The sequence below is a fragment of the Patagioenas fasciata genome, chromosome 4 (assembly GCF_037038585.1).
Source record: "Patagioenas fasciata isolate bPatFas1 chromosome 4, bPatFas1.hap1, whole genome shotgun sequence".
Taxonomy (NCBI): Eukaryota; Metazoa; Chordata; class Aves; order Columbiformes; family Columbidae; genus Patagioenas; species Patagioenas fasciata.
This window is the reverse complement of record NC_092523.1, coordinates 47,186,899-47,207,275: the sequence shown is the minus strand read 5'-3', so window position 1 is coordinate 47,207,275 and position 20,377 is coordinate 47,186,899. Positions and strand designations below refer to the sequence as shown.

At 40.1% G+C, this 20,377-nt stretch overlaps 1 protein-coding gene across 4 annotated transcripts in view; it reads left to right on the top strand.

The window, feature by feature from the left end:
• The first annotated feature begins 4,844 nt into the window (after positions 1–4,844).
• TRIM2 (tripartite motif containing 2) overlaps positions 4,845–20,377 on the top strand; it is an 89,574-nt gene continuing 74,041 nt past the window's right edge. For 2 of the 4 annotated variants that reach the window (XM_071807783.1, XM_065836233.2), the window contains exon 1: positions 5,901–6,322. The gene's annotated coding sequence lies outside the window, so the exon portion shown is untranslated. Of the gene's footprint in view, positions 5,066–5,603; positions 5,768–5,900; positions 6,323–20,377 lie in introns of those variants that run through there. The other 2 variants (XM_071807782.1, XM_065836232.2) reach the window with 2 other exon arrangements.

Sequence of the window (20,377 nt, the reverse complement as noted above, 5' to 3'; positions counted from 1 at the left end):
GATGTAAGAGAAAATCTGGAAGCATGTGGAACGTTTTTGTATTGAAAACGGAAATATTATCATGCAGTCTTTGTGATTTGAAACTTAGAGATTCATTACCCTGTAGAGCAAGGAAATTCTTCAGGTTACAAGCAGATAGTACAACTAGGAGGCCGTTTTAGGTCCAAGACAACTTTGCCACGAGCACAGACAATTCAGATTTATTGACATTCTGACATAATAATAAATAGGGGACAATTCTCAAGTATTTGTTGAAAAAAACCTTAAATGACGAGAGCTATGGACTTTACATGGGAAAAAAAGGGAAGGCGTTCTGACTGGGACGGACTGTTGAGTTAATACATTGGCCTTTAACAGGTCTCTTTGATCTTTCTACATCACCCAGCCCACTTAGGAATAAACTGAGTTGTATTTAGCTATTCACAGGGTTTATCTGAGGTGAAGTACCTAGTTTAGAGATGGTGCTTTGCATTTTACATTGTCATAACTGGTAATTTTACAGACCAGTCTATGTTCCACTCTCCAGGCAGTTGAACATCATCTCTGCTTCTCACCCTAAGGAATGCCTAGTTCATTTGCCATGTTGTGCAATCATATCACAAAAACCTTGGGGACTGTCAGTGTTTAATCTGCCCTTAATGAAGCCTGCCAGATCAGTTTACCCTATTTGTCACTGTTTTCTAGCCTGGCTGCCAGAGCCTTGGCGATGGTTTCTCCTTCTAAAACAAGGAAAGAAATATGCAGGCCTGTAGTTGGGAGCATTAACTGAAGCTGAAATCCATGAGAAACCCAGGCAGAAATCCATCTTTGATATGTTTCCTGCATGTTCTAGGCTAGATGAAATCAGATTATTTTAATCCCCATAATGACTATTTCCTTGGCTGAACCCAGGCAAGATTCATGCAGGGACTGAGGCCAAATGTAGGGCCTGCCTGCTCTCTGGGGTGAACTAGAGTTCAAGTATCCTTAATCTGGAAGAGTCACAGTGGAGTGCAGCCTTGTGCACAGGACTGTGTCTTGTTAGTGACCATGCACAGAGCCAGATTGTGTGTTTCTGCACTGGATTCCCCAGTGTTTCTGGTTTGAGTCAGTATGCAGATCCCTGCCAGCCCAGGTGCCCTGCTCCCACATTGTAGACATGGCCTTAAGTACCTGATGGCCACCTTAAACACTTCGAGCAGAATTGTAGGTCTTTAAAACCTGCCACATAACCCAGGTGTCTGGAGATGCTAAGCAGCAGCAAGGGCTGAGCAGCTGGCCATCCCCCCATACCTGGACATGCCAGCACCATCACAGAAGATACCCTGTGCCTGTCCTCTCTGAAGTGATTGGTGTGGCAGAGCTCAGAAAGCACCTGTTGAATCCCAACCAAATAGCTTGTGCCATCAGGGACACAGAAACCTGATTCTACTCCTAATAAACATCCAATTACTGAAGCAGAGATTGGACTTTCAAGGTTAGTACCTTACACAACCACCTGACTACTAGGCTACACAATGGTCTTTGTTCTCTTTCTCACTCCCTTTGTTATGTAGTAATATGGCAGCAGGTTCATGAGGATTCCTACCTTAGAGTAACTTAAAAAGATATGATTAAATAAGGGAATGTTGGCTAAGCTTTCATCTGGCTTCTAGTAGATTTTAGCCCAAATCTGTCATCTCTTGAGTACAGTAATTGCCTCTCATCTCTTTCTCCAGTCAGCTTTTGTGAGAAAGGGAAGTTAACTCAAGAGAATGGGTATGTATGAATTCCAGTTGCAGATGTGCATTTTCCTGCAGCCCAGATGAGGACACCAATTTCATGGAGAAAGTTTAAAACCTCTTTCTCAGCATTTGGCAGTAGCTAAGTTAGGCAGCTCTGTGCTAACTTGCTGGCTTTTGTGGGTGTCGTTCCTGTGGATTGCTTAAGCACAGAACTCTTGGCCTGGGGATCTCCAGACTGCAAGGCACCCTGTGGTTAGAAACTGTCATCCCTGCCTGTGCCTCTGCGTGAATCTGTCTCTCCCTTTATTTACTGCTAAGATGTTTTGCCTCATTCCAATCATATCAGTCCAAGTAGACAGAAAAGAGAACTTTTTCTCTATAATAGAACCATGGGAGAAAAGAGATTGCAGCATAAAAAGTAGTATAAATCTAATGAGCAATCAGTACCCTAAAGTGTACGTAGCTTGTCTATGTAAAAGCCTAGCATGGAGTTAAGTGAGGTGGTGTGTTGACTAGCAATTTCTTTTGGAATAAGTAATATAATATTGTACAAAGGGTTTCTATTGATATTCCTCTCTATCTCTGAGCAAAGCCACATGTCATATTGTGTTGCTAATATATTTTTTCATGGACTCGATGTAATGACGTAGGAAAAGACCTGGGAAACATATAGTAAATACTGCTGGAATGGGCGGATGCCATTTTCAGTCACCACTGAAAGTCTGCCTTTTTCAAATGTATGGTAGGCTGTAGGGTTGCTATCATTTTCAGTGATGTGTGCCAAACAACGTCCAGATCATAACAGCTCTATTATATATATATATATTTTTTTTTTCTGAATCTATTAACTGAGAGACCATTATTGCAGATCCTAAGCTGTCAAGAGAAGCATGGACTCCTGGGGTGAGCATAACACACTTCTGGAAGGAAACTAACAGCAAGTTCACAGGCTACCGCTGCATCTGTGTGCCTGAGTCCTGCTGTGAATGCAAATCTTTCTTTTGTTCCTCTAACTGCCTTCTCAGCAGTATCTCAACCAGGTCCCTTACAGTGTGATCAGAAATCTGGGTAAGGTGGGATCCCCAGGTAGCTAAAGGCAGAGTTTAAGATAAGAAATCTAAGTGCTGTAGGTTAACTTACTGGAATTACACTGGTGCTAGTGAGATGACCAGTCTTGAGGCTGGTGTCCAGACACCCTGTCCTATGCTCATGGAAGTCACAAGTGCACACTAACTGGATACACACAGCATATTTATACACATGAATGAAGATGGATCCAAGTTCATGCTGCCTCCACACTGAGCTGGCTAGATCTCACTTTCTCAAATCCAGTTGATGTTAACACCACACACCAAATCTCCTTTGTTATTCTGTGTAAAGGGAGAGATAATGTTTAATGCTTTCACGTCTTCACACTTGAGTTTTCCATACAAAAAGATGTGCATGCACAGCCTCTGACAAAATACTGCTCTTTTGTTAAAGTAGATTTCCTGTATAGGTTAGTTCGGGTATTCAATGCAATTTATGGAACAGTTTTCTTCTTTAATTTAAAAGTCAAAGTTTTCCCAGTACACGGAAGCCCCTTTGGGGGATTTTTTTGTTAGAGAATGTCCCATTGTTTGTTGCACCAATATTTTTTTTGTGATACCCTGGTCTTAGTTCTTGAACACCTGCTTGGAGAAGCAACATCCCAAACAACACCTCACCTTCAAGCAACATGAGTTTCCCTTTAAAAAGTGACTCCACTAGACAAGAAAGGAACATATTATAAATGCTGTGGGGTTTGAAGCAATGCTTCTTGCCTGATTTGTCCCAACTGGAAAGCCGGTCTGCACAGTGAAGTGTAGGAAGACCTTGTGTAAGTTTTGGGGAAATGTTCTGTAGACAGGATGCTCTCTCTTGTTCATCTTCTGAATAGGAGTAGCAAAGAAATATCAGTCCCAGTATATTTTAATGTAGTTCACGCTAATAAGTTGCTAGACCAACAAGTCAGGAGAGGTCTCGATCCACTGAGTCACAACACAGATACTCCATAGGTAGGGTATTACTAAAGTTTCCTCAATTATATTTTCCAAACTAAAATTATGGATTTTGTGTAGAGGTAAACAAGTAGACCGGTAGCTTTGCCTTTTAACCATTTGACGCTTGATTTGTATTTCTGATAAAAGGGTCATCTGCAGGGGTGGCTGCAGGTAGGGGAGGGAGTGGAGACATCTACTCACCCATTTTGCAGGGGTCACAAAACAACTGTGACGTGATTATCACTTCATGTCATTCCCAACCCAGGCAGGTCTTCAGCTGCTGACTTAAGAGGCAAAGCCCCCTCACCCTGCACAGCCTTATTAGCAGGGTCCTAGCCTCCATGTCTCCCTGATAGAATCTGACAGATCTGCCCTCCCCACCATGGCTGTGGGCAGGTTTGTCTCCTTTGAGCCAAGAGAAAAGTCTGTGTGTCTTTTTTGATTCTGCTCCACTGCATGCTATGCCTCACTGACTCTTACAGCTCTTTTCAGGCCCTTCCTTGAGTTTTTAACATAGCACAATTTTGTAGTGTAGAAACAGTGACTTTGAAGCTGATTTTCAGTTTTGAACAGGGTAGAAGTAAGCAGTGTTTGTTATTACATCACTGAGATCCTACTTGCTGGAAAAATAAGCACACAGAAAAAGCTACACTCTGTAAGATGCACCGTTGATTGCTATGTTGAGCCATAATGGCAAATAAATGCTTCCCACAAATGCTAAATAATAGACCTTGTTTACTGGAATTTACAAATTATTTTGGTTTTGTCAGTGATGCAATGACAGTGCCCCCTACACTCTCATTTAATCTGTAATATCATTTGGGGGGTTTTATCCTACATTTCTAATGCAATTTTTGAATAACTGTATTTCTTGTCCCCCAGACAGATCAGCTCTAATTTTAAAATGAGAATTTCTGTGTTAGATGATTTTAAAAAATAATCTAGGCCATATACATTATGTAAGGTTGCCATAGTAACACTTTCTCTCAGGGGAAAACCGACTGTCCGTAGTTTCCACAGAAACCACTCCCTGCTGAGACAGGTGCCTCCAAGGGAAGTGAAGGGAATATAAATGAGAGAAAGAAAAAACCGCACAGAGATGCGGCATCTCCACACTATTGTAAATTTAACGAAACGTTTCTGGGTTTATTTTTAGTTTGTTGCTTTTGATTACATGACTGGCACCTTCCCTTGTCATGTAAACTCTGGCCACCCTTCCTTGACATGGAACTGGTTTTGCAACTGGAGGTACAACTGTGCTCCACCTTGGCACTGAACTGACCACATCAGATACTAAAGCCCAGTGCTCTAGGAACCACTGTGCGTGGGAGTATGTAAATGGTAAATGAGAGTTTTCTCCCTTTATTTATTTATTTATTTGTTTATTTATTTATTTTCCCTGGAAGCAGTCAGAAAAGACAGACAGGTATGTAAATACTTCGTTTTAGACAGGAACTGGAGAGGAGTGAAGCTCAACTAATTTGTCAGTTAATAGTTTTGTTCTTTTGGGGTACAAGCATGCACTGCTAGGAAAAACATATTCTGAAAGATCAGGATGTAGTAAAAAGTAATTAAGTCCTAGGATTTGTTAACTGAGGAAAAAAAAGAAATTTCTTTAATATACTTCAATGTCACTGAGGCCAGTGTGGATTAGCATTTCTGAAATCCTTTTGCACTTTTTTTCCCACAAATAGTGTTGATTTGTTTTCTTTTTTTCTTCAAGGGCAATAAAACCATGACATTCATTCAAGGCTTAGTGCAGCCATAACTACAGATTAATGCACTGGCTACTTCATCTTCATCCTGTCATCTCTCTGCTGCTTTATGGGGAAAGCAGGCTGACATGGTTATTAAATCTGGCAGCTGTGTTGTGTGCACATGGGAAGCAAGTAGAGCACAGCATATAGAAAATAAGTAGCTTTCAGATAACAGCCGCCTTTTCACTGCTGCAAGGCTTGAAAGGCAGCCTGAAAAGCTCTTTCTCTTCTCTATAATCACCAGTCGCTGGATCAGTGCACAAATATCACAAATACAGTTGCAAATGTAAGTATTCCTTGCCTATGTGGTGCTTTCAGATTGCTAATTAGTGTTTCTACCTCAGTGTTCTGCTTGAAAAAACAGGGAGATGAAAGCTGAAAACATCCTGACAGGAAGAGCTTTTCTGCAGTATTGTTCTGGCTTTCAGTGGAAGAGCTACTGAAGGAAAGGGATGCATGAAAGCTTTCTGGAACAAATCATTTGTAGTCATGTTTGTTGATTTTTGGAATGTCTGCTTGCCACCTTGCCTGTGAGGGGAGAAGCCAGGCAAATGCAGGAGGTACTTCTAGAGAGATGGTTTTCTGCTTAAAGTAGATAATATTAGATACACAGCGAGAAAGATACTTCAGCAGTAACAGACGGCTTGTGAACGCATAGGAGAGAAGTCTGCCATGGTATTTTTCACCTGGAATATTGTTCTTAAAAATCCTTAAATGAAGACCCGTACTTCTCATTAAGAAACTCGACAGTACCTTATTATTAGAAGTGCAAACAAATAGTCGTCATAAGGGGCACCAGTAAGTCTGCATCTGACATGATAAGAACAATGAACATAGCACGGTGAGCACTGCATGTTTTTCACCAATCTCACTCTGTATGCACATGAAGATGATCTTTATCAGCTGTGTGGCATGAAGGTAGGATGGTAAGGTGGTTGGGAAGCAGTGGAGCTGAAGGTTTCTCAGTGTTGTGGTGATACTGCAGGGAAGAGATTTGCTATTTGTTAATGTGTGTTGCTCTCATAGCTCTGAAGGAACAGCATCTTTGTTTTTATTATCTTTTCTAATTCAAAGCTTCTGTAGTGCCATTGTCCTATTGAGTTTGTGGTAGTGAATTCTTACTGTGCTGTCAACGAAATCTGCTTATTGAAAACAGCCTGTGATCAGTACCAAGTAGAAATGACAGATAATTGCACGAGAAATACAGGCTGTAGTCAGTTTGTTTGTGTTGCTACATCATGTTTCTTGCCTTATTTACAGGTTTTGTTATTTCTTAGGGACCATTGTGGTACTGTCAGCTTTTTATGAGCCATGTGAACATGTCCTTTTCACAGTTAGGTTACTGCAATTAAGTGACTAGAGAGAGTATATATGTTGTGTTTGCTGCACATAGAGGGCTAAATGTATTTGCGGTATAACTCCCTTGATAATGCTGCTGTAACACAGGTAGGTTTGGTCAATCTGTTGTTTATAAGCTGCTTTTGCAATTCTTCAGCCTCATCTTACAGATGTAGATGCAGAAATGTCTGTTTTCATTGTAGCAAGTGAAAGGGATTTTGGAGCTTCTCTTTCCTTCCTCCTGCCTTCTCTTTCCCTCATATAGGATCAGAAATTCATAGCTTCCCTGAAACTTAGCTGTGAAAATGGTCATTTTTGATGACAGCTGTGGAGCTAAGCTTCCCAAGCCTGAGTGGCAGCCAGCCAACTGCTGAGACAAGTGGTGACCTTTCAGGACAATGACTCTTACAAAATGTCAAAATATTTAAATGGCAGACATCAAATGTCATGTGCACAGTGAAAGGTTGTTAGCTGGGAGACTTTCAGCTGAAGGCAGTTAATCCACTGCTTGCCTGGATTAAACATTGAAAGCTGCTGCCTAAGTCTCTAAAATGTAGAGAAATTATGCATATGTGTCCTGAATAATCTCAGAAGTCCTTCTGGGAAGATTTGGGACATGAATGGAAAATTTCAAAATATCTGCTCAGGCATCTTCCTGATGTATGCCCAAGAAAGCAGCTTTTTGCCTTCTCTTTTGCACTTATATCAGTTTTCATCTAAAATCTCTTATCCATAATGTAAATGGAACCTAATGAAGCCTAAGCAAAGTTCATTGATGTGCAGCAGGATGCTGAAATTCGGGTAGTGTGTGCACTGACTTTTTAGGCATATGTTCACTGAATGCTAAATGATCCCCTGAAGTTCTTCGTGTTGCAGCCTTGAGCTGAAACCTCATTTGCTATTACATGCATTGTGCTTTGTAACTTTCTTTGAAGGCACTGAGGTGTAAGCATTCCCATGCTTGCTGGTGTGTCAGCTTCTCAAATACCTTTGCCCTCAGAAAACAGAGCAGTGACACTGTGTATGCCTGCCTTGTTGGTTTTTCCCCTGCCGCATAAATATTTCTGGGGGGTATGAAACTACCTGATCCTTTACCTTGGTCTGTAGGAAAGCCAGGCAGTGTGTGTGGTTGATCATGGAACTAACCTGTTCACCTTGTGGTTGACCTCACTCGGAGAATAGTGACTGCACCAGAACAACCTTGTCTGGCCAGTTTGCAACTGGCCACAGTACAAGATAATTCTCAATATTCTCCATGCAAAGCACAGTGTTAGCTTCCAACACAGGTAATCCCTGCAAAGCAGTCAACGGCCAGATTTAATGGTGCCAAATCCATTGTTACCAACATGCTGAAAAGGAATATAGTCCTCCTTTTTCCCTTCCCTTTCTAGATAGGAGTGCTGTGTCATTCCAAGTTCTCTCTCTTACTACAGGCTTTTTATAGCTGGGTTTTAATGTTCTTCATTTCTATTCCTAAAGGAAGTGTGATTCCCCCTCCCCCTTTTAAAATTTGGAGCACTGTATTCCATGACCTCCTTATCTCCTCTGTAGTCATAGGAAAGACTAGGTCTCCATGTTAGTCTTTTCTTTCCATTCCGTATTCTGCGATCACTCCTCCTTTCTCCTAACTTCCTACTGGAAGAATGATGGATCAAATGAGGTAGTTAAGGACAAGTTCTCATAAACATCTTACAGGAATTAATCCTTCCTCCTTCCTTTCTGCCTTCTTCCTGTCTTCAAATTTCTATCTGCTTTGCCACAAGAATTTATGTGATTTGAGGCTTACTGAGACTTAAAAATCTGTTTGGAAGAAAAACAGTATGCTCACCTACTTGAAGAATAAAAAAGTAACTGAGGTACCAATTAATGTAACTTACCACAACACAGACACCTAGGCTGAATTTTGCATTTTGATCTTCAAACAGCAAGCCACATGTAGGCACAATCTACTTAGTAATCTCTCAAAATGTTAAAGAAAAAATAAGGTAGGGATGCAGCTGTTTTCTGTGGGCTTCGCATGAAGAAAAATATCTGAGGAAAATAACTGAATATATTCATCAGCAGCTGTAATTTCTTTTAAATTCAATTGGGCTTGGTTGTTTCCTAAGAACCTGTGCAGTGTCAGATCAGTTCATTAAATACCAGTCAGTACACCTGATGTGAAATTCTGACTTGCACCAATGGCATTGTCATTTTATCCTGCATTTATATTATTATCAGTCTTTACTATTTCTGTAGCATCTAGGAACACTTTTATTGGAAGATCACTGGGCCAGGTACTGTTACAGAAACTGAAGGTAATCCATGGCCCCAGGTCGCTTACAAGCCATTTTAAAAATAAAGCAAAAACTCCTTATAATACAGTTACCACCTTTCTTGTTTGGCTTTTTATCTGAATTCAGAATACAGATGTTAGTAGCGTGTTATAACTGAATTAGCAATCAGGATACCGGAGTTTGCCTAGACATGGGCCTGAAATTGCATGTAATTAAAATAAGAAAATGACATTCACTAACTGTGACCTTATTTCAAAACTGTCTTACTGATTCACTTGGAGTATCTCCCTTAGGCTGTTAATGTTCAGCTATAAAGTTAATGAAATTTATTAACTGAAATTAACTCAACTGACCAAAACATGATTATAATTATAGAATAGTTGTGGGCTAACAATTAAGATTCCCCTTAAAATTATTAAGACACCCTTATCAATTACTCAGTTAATAAGGTTCATGATAAACTTAATTCCAAAGGTAATAATATTCATTATTAAGTTCAATGAAACATGTTTATCTGCAGTTATTTACAGTATCTAAATTTCACAGTATCACAGTATGTTTGGGATTGGAAGGGATCTCAAAAGATCATCTAGTCCAATCCCGCTGCTGGAGCAGGAACGCCTAGGTGAGGTCGCACAGGAACATGTCCAGGTGGGTTTTAAATGTCTCCAGGGAAGGAGGCTCCACAACCCCTCTGGGCAGCCTGTTCCAGTGCTCTGTCACCCTCACTGAGAAGAAGTTTTTTCTCAAAATTAAGTGGAACCTCTTGTGTTCCAGCTTGATCCCATTACCCCTTGTCCTATCATTGTTTGCCACTGAGAAGAGCCTGGCTCCATCCTCGTGGCACTCACCCTTTATATATTTATAAACATTAATAAGGTCACCCCTCAGTCTCCTCTTCTCCAAACTAAAGAGACCCAGCTCCCTCAGCCTTTCTTCATAAGGGAGGTGCTCCACTCCCTTAATCATCTTTGTTGCCCTATGCTGGACCCTCTCCAGCAGTTCCCTGTTCTTCTTGAACTGAGGGGCCCAGAACTGGACACAATATTCCAGATGGGGTCTCACCAGGGTGGAGTAGAGGGGAAGGAGGACCTCTCTCTATCTACTAACCACCCCCCTTGTAATACACCCGAGGATGCCATTGGCCTTCCTGGCCACAAGGGCACAGTGCTGGCTCATGGTCATCCTTCTGTCCACCAGGACCCCCAGGTCCCTTTCCCCTACACTGCTCTCTAATATGTAATTTCCCAACCTATACTGGAACCTGGGGTTGTTCCTGCCCAGATGCAGGACTCTACACTTTCCCTTGTTAAATTTCATCAGGTTATTCCCCGCCCAACTCTCCAGCCTGTCCAGGTCCCGCTGGATGGTAGCACAGCCTTCTGGTGTGTCAGCCACTCCTCCCAGCTTAGTGTCATCAGCAAACTTGCTGATAGTACACTCAATTCCTTCGTCCAAATTGTTAGTGAATATATTGAATAATATTGACCCCAGTACTGACCCCTGAGGCACTCCACTAGACAGTGGCCTCCAGGTAGACTCCATACCATTGACCACCACTCTCTGGCTTCTCTCCTTAAGCCAGTTTGCAACCCATCTCACTACTCTATTGTCTAGACCACACCTCCTCAACTTAGCTGTGAGGATGTTGCGGGAGACTGTCAAAGGCTTTACTGAAGTCAAGGTAGACCACATCCAGCGCCCTGCCATCATCCATCCACCTTGTTACATTCTCATAAAAGGCTATGAGGTTGGTCAAGCATGACCTACCCTTGGTAAAGCCATGCTGACTGCCCCTAATGACCCTCTTATCCCTGATATGCCTTGAGATGACACCAAGGATAAGCTGTTCCATTACTTTCCCAGGGACAGAGGTGAGGCTGACTGGTCTATAATTACCCGGGTCCTCCTTCTTGCCCTTTTTGAAAACTGGAGTGACATTTGCTTTCTTCCAATCCTCGGACACCTCTCCCGTTTCCCAAGACTTGGCAAAAATGATGAGGAGCAGTCTAGCAATGACTTCAGCCAGCTCCCTCAATGTTAATTATTGACATGAAATAACAGCAACATGACACATGACCATTGGATGGTAATTGACTCATCATGGACCATGTACTGTGATTCTGGCAGGTGAACACTGGAGATCATAACATGGGATGAGAGTCTTCATCTATATTTTCTGTAAGACAAATTTTTCCCATCTCTCTGCTCCTTACCCATCTTACAAACAGATTCCAGAAGTTGTCACACACCTGTTAATACCGTCTTTTCTGCTACCTTTTGTTTGAATTATATGGTGTAAGGTATACAGTAGTTTTTATACTGTAAGCAAGGACTGAATCTGCCATATGAAATCAGTCAGAACAACTCTCTAGTTTACAAAGCCATATTATAATGCATTATTCCATTCTGAAGGTATTTCATTTATTCATTTTGTACATTCTTCAGATCATGCTTCATAAGGCAAGGCTGTAGCATGTGAATACAAGATATAACTTAACTGAGCAATGTAACTGACATAACTGAGCAAAATTGCATAATTATTTTTTCTGGAAATTTGTATTGCACAAGCCACTATAATTTCTAAGTACCATTTTTATTATGAGGTCACAAGCCTGGTTGTATATGAAAGAATACAAACATCTAAAGGATCCCACAGGGCCAAGTTGCAGTTGGAAAGATACAATACCTTCAATTTCCCAGGATTTTAAAATTTCAGTTTGAAATTATATTTTGCAATAATATCTCTTTTTCACATCGACATTGCAGCTTGTGTAACCATGGACATTGCTGTCAGCTAAAATTTAAATATATTCTGGTAGTGGCATCGTTGTCCCTTCCATAAAGCCGTTGAAAGACTCTAAAGGAATGCAGGCTTCCAAACATGAAGGGCTATTGTACTCATCAAATGTCTGGTTTTTTTTTTGCATACAGGGAACAATGAATAAAACAGTCTGAAAGATTATTTGCAAGCATGCAATTAATCATAAATCCAGCTTGATTTGGATGGGTAAAGCAGTAGTTTATCGATTTGGTTAGCTTGTACCTTAAAGGATTTAGTGGAACTCATTAATTCAGGAATATTAAGATAGGTGCCTCTTTTTTTTGTGAGATGATAATATGGTTCCCAAATGGATAAGCTAGAAGGTTAAAGGCAAAATAATTTGTTCCTAGGAGTGGTGTGGATTACTGTTAAGAACAATCTGAAATCCTATCCTATCATTCATGTATTTCAAAGCATTCCTAAAAGCAATGACCTAGTTTTAGAGACAGCAGATCAGAAATAACCAAATCACTGCAGCTTGTTTGTCTTTTAGAAAGATGCATAGTCTTAATTTGAAGGCTTCAGTACTTTTGAATCTCCTTTACATACCTAGGGGAGTAATTTTTAAAAGTTAAATACTTTTTCTGTTCTGTTTCTTCCTCACCTTCAATTCAGTGGGAATTCAGTCATGCAATGGGCTTTTTTAAGAATGGACTCCACAGACTGAAAGTGAGCTACCTCTGTTGAATGCATTATAATGAACCAGTTTCCATTCTTCTTTGGCTGGAAATAGGTTCACTGAAATACGTGTCTTTGGCTATGTCTTGGTGGAAAGCAGAGTTGCAGTTCCTCCTACGTGTCAAGGCTAGTTTTCTGAAGAGGAGGTTGACATTGACTCCCTTGACATTCTGAGCATTGCCATATTGACATAGCTGAATCCATAGGTTGTTACCACTTTGTTACAATATGTGTGGCGCTCAGACAGATTTTTAAATGCCATTAGTTAATGCTGAAGCATTAGGTATTTGTTACGTAAAAGTGAAGCAATGAGGCTGAAAATGAATTAAAGAATAAGACCAACTAACACCCATATTATTTTAGTATCTTCCGAGTTCCCAGGGCAATATGCATATTAAGCCTGGGCCAAGAATAGCCATCCTACAAGTGAATGTAACATTTTCCCATGGCAAAGTTATACCCCAAAGGGGCTTCCAACCATCAGCATTCCTACTGGGTGGAATAGTCAGAATACTCTTTTTCTCTATAAAATTAAGATTGTGCAATTTGAAGTGAGGTACAGAGACTTTTTTTCAGCTTTTTTGTTGTTGTTTTTAAGAGCATATTGAGAGTTTAGAGAGTGAAGCTTTTAAGATGGATAGCTTTGTATAGTGCTTCTAATGAACACCATGCTATGGACATCAGAGGTCTTGCAGAAATCAATAATTATTGATCAGAAAAGAAGTAATTATTTTCACTGTAATTATTAGAAGACTCGTGATGTTTTGCTTTGGTTCTGACCTTGATTGTTCATGCACTGAAATAATAATTGCAGCTAATTCCTTTTTCCAGAAATGTTCATTTCTTGGTCAGCATCAGAGAGTGTAAAGGAGGACCACAATGCAAAACACTAATATTTTTATCTCTCGGGAAGTACGAGTTTGTCCTCTTGGAGCAACAAAAGGCCACATCATTGGCTTAGGGCAATGCTTTTGAAATGGTTCTGTCCTTGAAATGTCTTCTGAAAGGTATTGCTTTGCTTTATTCTTGAAAATGTGATGGCAGATACAGAGTGAGGACCTCACCTGATTGCAAGTGCTGTAGAGGGCAGAAAGAAAAAAGTTTTTTAATGCTCCTTGGTTCTCAGCCAGCTAGCCATAGGTGAAATCAGAGCTGATGTTATGCAGCCCTGATTTAGGGAGCTGGGAAAAAATTGCTTAGATCTTTCAGCAGCAGAGACCCCACACTAGTCTGACCCTATCATCTGGAAAGCCTTGTCCTGTAAGTACACTTCCCCTCTGCTTGTCGCTGAGGAAAGTTTCAGTGTTGCCAGAGCAACAGTGGCACAGCACCACTATGTCATCTCCTGTGTTTCTGGTGAACTATCTAAATAAAGGTGGTTATAAAAAACTCAAGGAGCCCTTCAACTGATTGGTTTACTTAGGTATGGAGACTAATAGCAGGTGTAGGGTTGCTTATCACACTGACCATGCAATTCTCTAGGTCAATGGATTGCTGTTGCTTTACAGGACTGTCTGTCAATAGGCGTGTGCACAAAGAAGTCCATAGTGGTTTGTTTATCTACTGACTCAGAACAGATGCTTAAAGAGCACAGCTTCCATGAAGGAGGAATTGATAAAGAGTGCAGCTGCGGTGTGGATGGTACAAGAAACTCCATCCATCATTTTCCGAAAGGCACAATGAATGGCTTAATTGTTGCTGCTAACAATTGTTGGCCATTTAATTTGTTATAGACAAAGTATGATCCCACTAAGAACCAACTCGGAGAAATACAGTGACAGGGGAGTCTCTTTTTTCCATTCACTTGGCTTCATTCACTAAACAGATTCCACTGGCTCTGTCTGGACCAAGACCTTCTACTGTTGCTCACCTGCAAAGCCTCCTTCTTGACCACCATGAGGTCTTGGGCTGGTTAACATAGCTATAAGTAGGTAAGGAACCCCTGACAGTGAGGAAAGAGTGTTATTACAATATGCAATAAAAAACCGTGTTTCGTGTTGTGGAATTTTTGTAGGGCAATATGTAAAGGTACTGTCTTCTGAGAGAGCTGCCTATGGGAATACTTATCCTTATACCAGAGAGTTTTCTTCAGTGCCTTGTGAATTTAATCTGCCCTCTTTTGTTGAACTGAGTTTGATGTGTCTTGCTTAATACCTTCCTCTACTGCAAAGTTTATACTTAAGGCCATCTCTGGTGCAACCCTTTATGTAAATTTAACTGCAGTACTGGTATGTCTAGAAGACTTACAGAGTATTTAGTATTTTTTTATTTGTTGAAACAAAATATCTACTTGAATGGGGTTTCTGTTTTAATCTCTTTACGTGTTATCAGTCTTCTCTTTGTAACCATTGGTTGAGGCTTGCTGCATCATAGAAGAGAAATCAGTCTTATGAATGGAGAAGAAAGGACTTTTTGGAAAAGAACTGTGTGCATTGTTTGGTCTCACCTAGTCTCTTCTAGAGGTTTGTTCCATTCTCTTTGGCCAAAAATTTTGTGCCCAAATTCGGGTGTGCATTATTCTTATAAATTGTAGATGTTATAGTGGTTTGCAGATGTAAAAGAAAAACAGTTGGAATTTGACCCATTACGTATTTTTACAATGAGAATTCAAGTCTTTAATTGGTGTCAAAAGCTAGCATCTCAAAGCAGGCTTTCTTCAAATATTAGTACCCTTGTAGCAAAGAAGGCTAACAGTACCCTGGGCTGCATTAGGAGAAGTGTTGCCAGTAGGCTGAGGGAGGTGAGCCTTCCTCTCTACTCAGTACTGGTGAGGCCACACCTGGGGTGCTGGGTCCAGTTCTGGGCTCCCCAGTACAATAGAGACATGGATATATGGAGAGTCCAGCAAAGGGCCATGAAGATGATGAAGGGACAGGACCTTCTCTCCTATGGTGAAGGATTGAGAGAGCTGGGACCATTCAACTTGGAGAAGAGAAGGCTTGAGGAGGATTTCATCAATGTATACAAATACCTGAAGGGAAGGTGTAAAGAGGATGAAGCCAGACTCCTTTCAGTAGTGACTAGTAAAAGAGCAAGAGACAATAGGCACGAACTGAAACACAGGAGGTACTGCCTGAACATCAGGAAACAATTTTTTAATGTGAGAGTGGCGGAGCACTGACAGAGTTTGCCCAGAGAGGTTCTGGAATCTCCATCCTTGGAGATATTGAAAACCTGACTGGACATGGTCCTGGCCAACTGGCTCTGAGTGGCCCTGCTTGAGCAGAGGTGTTGGACCAGATGACATTCAGAGGATCCCTGCTCCTGAGCCTTTTTGTGATTCTGTTATTCTGTTAATGAGTGTCAAATAACAAGACTGAACATAAATAGCTGAACATGTACTCATATCAATGCATCCTCGGCATAAAACCCCCCAACAAATTATAGCATCAGTGGTATGCTACACAAACAATAGCAAAGGACAGAAAGCAACCTGCCTGTATCACATCAAAAAATTAATCTCCCAAATGAGTATGCATCAGGACACTGAAGTTAGTGTACATATTCATGTGATTTTTAAAAAGACATTATCTGAAATAAATCCTCTACCTATTGTTTAGTGTCCAGGGTCCTGCTGCAAAGCAGAGGATTTTAGTGGTTCTCAAAGGCACCAGAATTTTTATCTTGCAAAGCAATCTGATTTCTCTTAGTTTATTCTCAGAAATAACTCAATGATTTTGCTGATTTTTTTTAAGGAAACAAACATCTAGTATGAAAAATTTCACTGCAGCAACTAAAGACTACCAATCTATTAACAGCTGAAAGCAAGGTCACATAATAGAGAAATATGAAATAACCATGCTTACAGATGACACTATCAAAATGCACTAAAAATATAAAAAATGCTGCTGTGGGCAGACATCATGTCATTCAATACCTCCATGTAGTGTGAAGGTTCCTAAATATAGCTGTAACAAAATTTCTTTAAAAAAAAACCTGAATGATGATTTATTCCATTGGGGATGGTTTTAAATATCTCTGTGGGTTCCTCCCCTTCTAGAAAGTCATACTGGAACTTGCTGTAGAGGCTGAGATTACTGTGGATGAGGAAGGAAGTGAAAGGCAAAAAGATTGGTCCATACATCTTTAAATTCATTTTTTGAAATGCTACTTAGAAAATTTAACTTTTTCCCCTCATTCAAACATTAAACAGATTTTTGAATCTGTGGAATGTCTTCTTTACAGAGTGAAGGTGTTCTGTTATTCTAAATTGTGCACATAACTGCTTTTGAGTCCTCTGGAATATCAAGGGGTTCACATGTGTTTTGTTGTAGGCATCATAGTATCTAGGGATGCAGGTGGGACTGACTGCAAGATAAGCTTCCTGTCTGGCTGACTTGTGCTTTTTGCTGTCTTTAACCTGTCCTTAAAATGACCAAGAAATATAGCTTTAAAATCCAAGCAATTGTTTAATTTTAACAATTATATTGCAATTATCATTGCCTCCTTCTGTGAGGTCTCTTCAGCTTGAGTCAGAAAGCAACCAAGAGCAAACAACAATCCTTTCAAATCAAGAAGCCTCCTTTAAATGTGCCACATTGCTAATCTTGAGAAACATACAGAAAATCGCTGGTGAATACACAGAAAATTTCAAGGTCTGCTGATCATCCAGACACTGGGTACTGTGCAATATTGCCTCACAACAGATTTTGTTCCTTGCATGCAAATAGTATCACAGTATGTGAACTACAATTTAACCGATGTCTCAGACAGGGTCAACACAAAGGCCATGGTAGAGCAGTGGGCTGCAGTGCAGCTGTGACGATTTTAACAGAAATCAAGGAGCCCTTGCTCAAGAGCTCCTTGATTATGTTTGTTTGTTTAGTTGTTTTTTGGGTTCTTTGTTTTGTTTTGTTTTGTTTTTTAATGGCAGTTAAGAAATAGAACAAAAAGCTGACTAAGATGGACCTGATTTCATATTACTATGAAAATATAGTGATGCTGGATCCAGGTTATAGAGATTTTAATTTTATTTCATTCTGCATATCTTCAGAAAACCTTTGCTAATTTAAATAGCATTGGTTTTGCTTTTGCAAATACATTTTTCTTTATTTGCTGGAAATAGAATATACAATACCCCCAAACTTCTTTGCTGGCTAGGTAATATTTCAAAAGACTTTTTCAAAAATATTCAATGTTTCAAATATTCAATATTTTAAAAATATTTCAGAAGACTTTTTTTTTCAAAAAGTTCCTTTCCCCAAGTAAACACATGCAAGAAATCTATCAAGACATTTTTATTTGCAAATAAAAAGATAGACTCACAATGAATAAAAAACTAAATGTCATGTTTAATTCTCAGTTATTTCATTTGTACTTCATATTAATTACAAGTATGTTCTTGGGTCAATTTTTCCCTACAACTTACAGTTGCTATATAAACCTACAATTCGTACAAATATTTTCTTAAGAAGAATTTGTTTTAAACACATGCAGAACTCATAACAAAATATATATTTCTGAAGCATTTTAGTATTTAATGAATTCCATTTCTTTTCAAATCAGCAAGAGTACATTGAACAGAAATCCATTCTTTCAGTATCCATTAGTTTAGTAGGTTTGCTTGAATTTCATAGACCACACAGAAATTTGTGATAGCAGTGGTGCTTTCACTCTGCAGTGAGCCATTTTTCTATACGCTCTATTGGTTTTTTTGCCTTTAATAAGAGCCTTTGTATGCTCAGTCTGCTGATCTTGTCTGTTATCCATTTTTACCCAGGTTCTTATATGTGTTGTTGACTGAAGAATTACTCTGGGATAATTTTGACCCCCAGTTCAGTTTTCTTAGGCTGCTATAAAATGGCATGACATAATCAACTCCAGACATGCGGGTAGCTTGATTCTGATTATGTGACAGCTTTAGCCATATGGTACTTGGATCAGGGGACCTTTATATTTAAATTGAGTTTTCCTGCATGGCTAACATTTGTAATGTCTTTTGATATTAAGGTCTTCTTTTCCCTCTCCTACTGTTCAGAATACCTCTGTAAAAGAGCTTTGCTTGAGAACAAGCATGGCCCTATTTTTATAGGAGAATGGGTAATCACCAGGAACCTGACTTGAGAACACCTGGAATTAATCAAAATTGCCTCTTACTAGCCTGTTATATGAGGATACCAAAAACTTGGACTGTCGTGTTTGCTTGTGGATTTCTATAAGTACACCACCATCTTTTAAAAGCATTTGTTCATTCAAGTGAATTATTCTGACCTTTGAGTCTCTGCAGTTCCATTTCAAGTGTTTAAATTATTTAAGTGTTTCTGCATGCTAGGTAACTAGCACACTTCCTCTAGGCTTGCTGGGTAGGAAGGGGGTGTAGAAGTCAGCTGGGTATGGCATTTGTCTTGGTATCCCCCTCACTCCATTTAGCAAATAGGCAGATGACATAAAACACATCGGTAGTCTCACTTAAGGAGAGGTAAAATGCTGATCTACATTGGGAGTGGGGAGGGACAAGTCATATCTGCACTGTGAGGCACAGACCACTCTGGCCATTATTCAGGGTAAGAGTGTGTGTGTGTGTGTGCGAAGGGAGTTAATTCCTTTTAGTTCCTGGATAAATCCATGGCTGACCTCATTGATGTGACAGTGAAATCAGTGGGAGTTCTTGTATGCTTAAAAGGAAGGCACATATTAAAGGGCTTGCTTTGAACCAAGGTCACTGCATTGCTAATCTGAGCATTTTTCCTGTGATGGGCGAATGCCTCCTGGGCTCTGAGCATCCTTTGCTCTTGATGCAGAGATTTAGTTCTGTGCCAAAGAAGCAAATGAGATGTTTACTGCTGAGTTCAAGATGAATAGGGTTTATAATGGCAGCAGGAGCCACTGCTGTCTCAAAGGCAGTCTTCTAGTTAATCATATCTATTTGTTATACGACAGCAAGGTTTTCACAAAAGAATACTTTTGAATATCTCCCTTGAGTGAGCAGGAGCCTCTCAGCCCACAGAGAAGTGTGAAGAACTGGGGATGCTATTTCCTTTTCCTTGTGAACAAGCCTGCATTGCAAAGACCATAACCAATAGGGAAGATGGCATGTTTTTTTAATACAAATTTGTCTGCTTATACTGTTACCTAGAAAAGTTTTCCTTGGAGATGAGTCATCTTGTAATTTGAAATTAGAGTGGATGTGTGTGCTGCTCATGTCAGTGGCTCCTTTTAGAAGTACCTGACACTCTGAATGTAAGTCTACTCCAAAGCCAAAACATTTGTCCTTCTGAAATATTTGTTGTGAAATCTAAAACTAACCATAGCTAAGGGGTGTTTCAGCACTGTTTGAAAAATCCCACTAGAAGTTCATGAATCATCCCTGAACAACAGTGGAATTTAAATGTTGTGTCTAGATTCATTGACAGAATTTAATAAAGAAATGCCTGTAGTATAGCACAGCTCAAAGTAGCTTATAGTCAGCTTGGGTATAGAAGCCCAGTTATGGCAGCATTGCATCTAAGACAGGGTAATTTTCTTCTCTTCCTGACTGAGTTCTCTGGTACTTTAGTAGCATGAATACTAGACAGCTAGTTTAGAGCTAGCTTTGATACTTCTTGCTACCCTGCTGTCACAGTGCAGTCTGGACAAACCTTAAGGCTTAGACTGCCAGGTGAGATAGGATAGGCCCTTAATCTGCAAGTAAGGAAGAGCACACCTGGATGTCAAATGAAAGGCATGTGCAAAGAGCAGTTTGTAATTGAAGGACTTCCTCTGAGCTCTGTGGCACTTGGGCCCTGTGAACCACCTCTTACCAGGACATGAGACTCAAGGAAAATAAGGAGAAAACATGCAC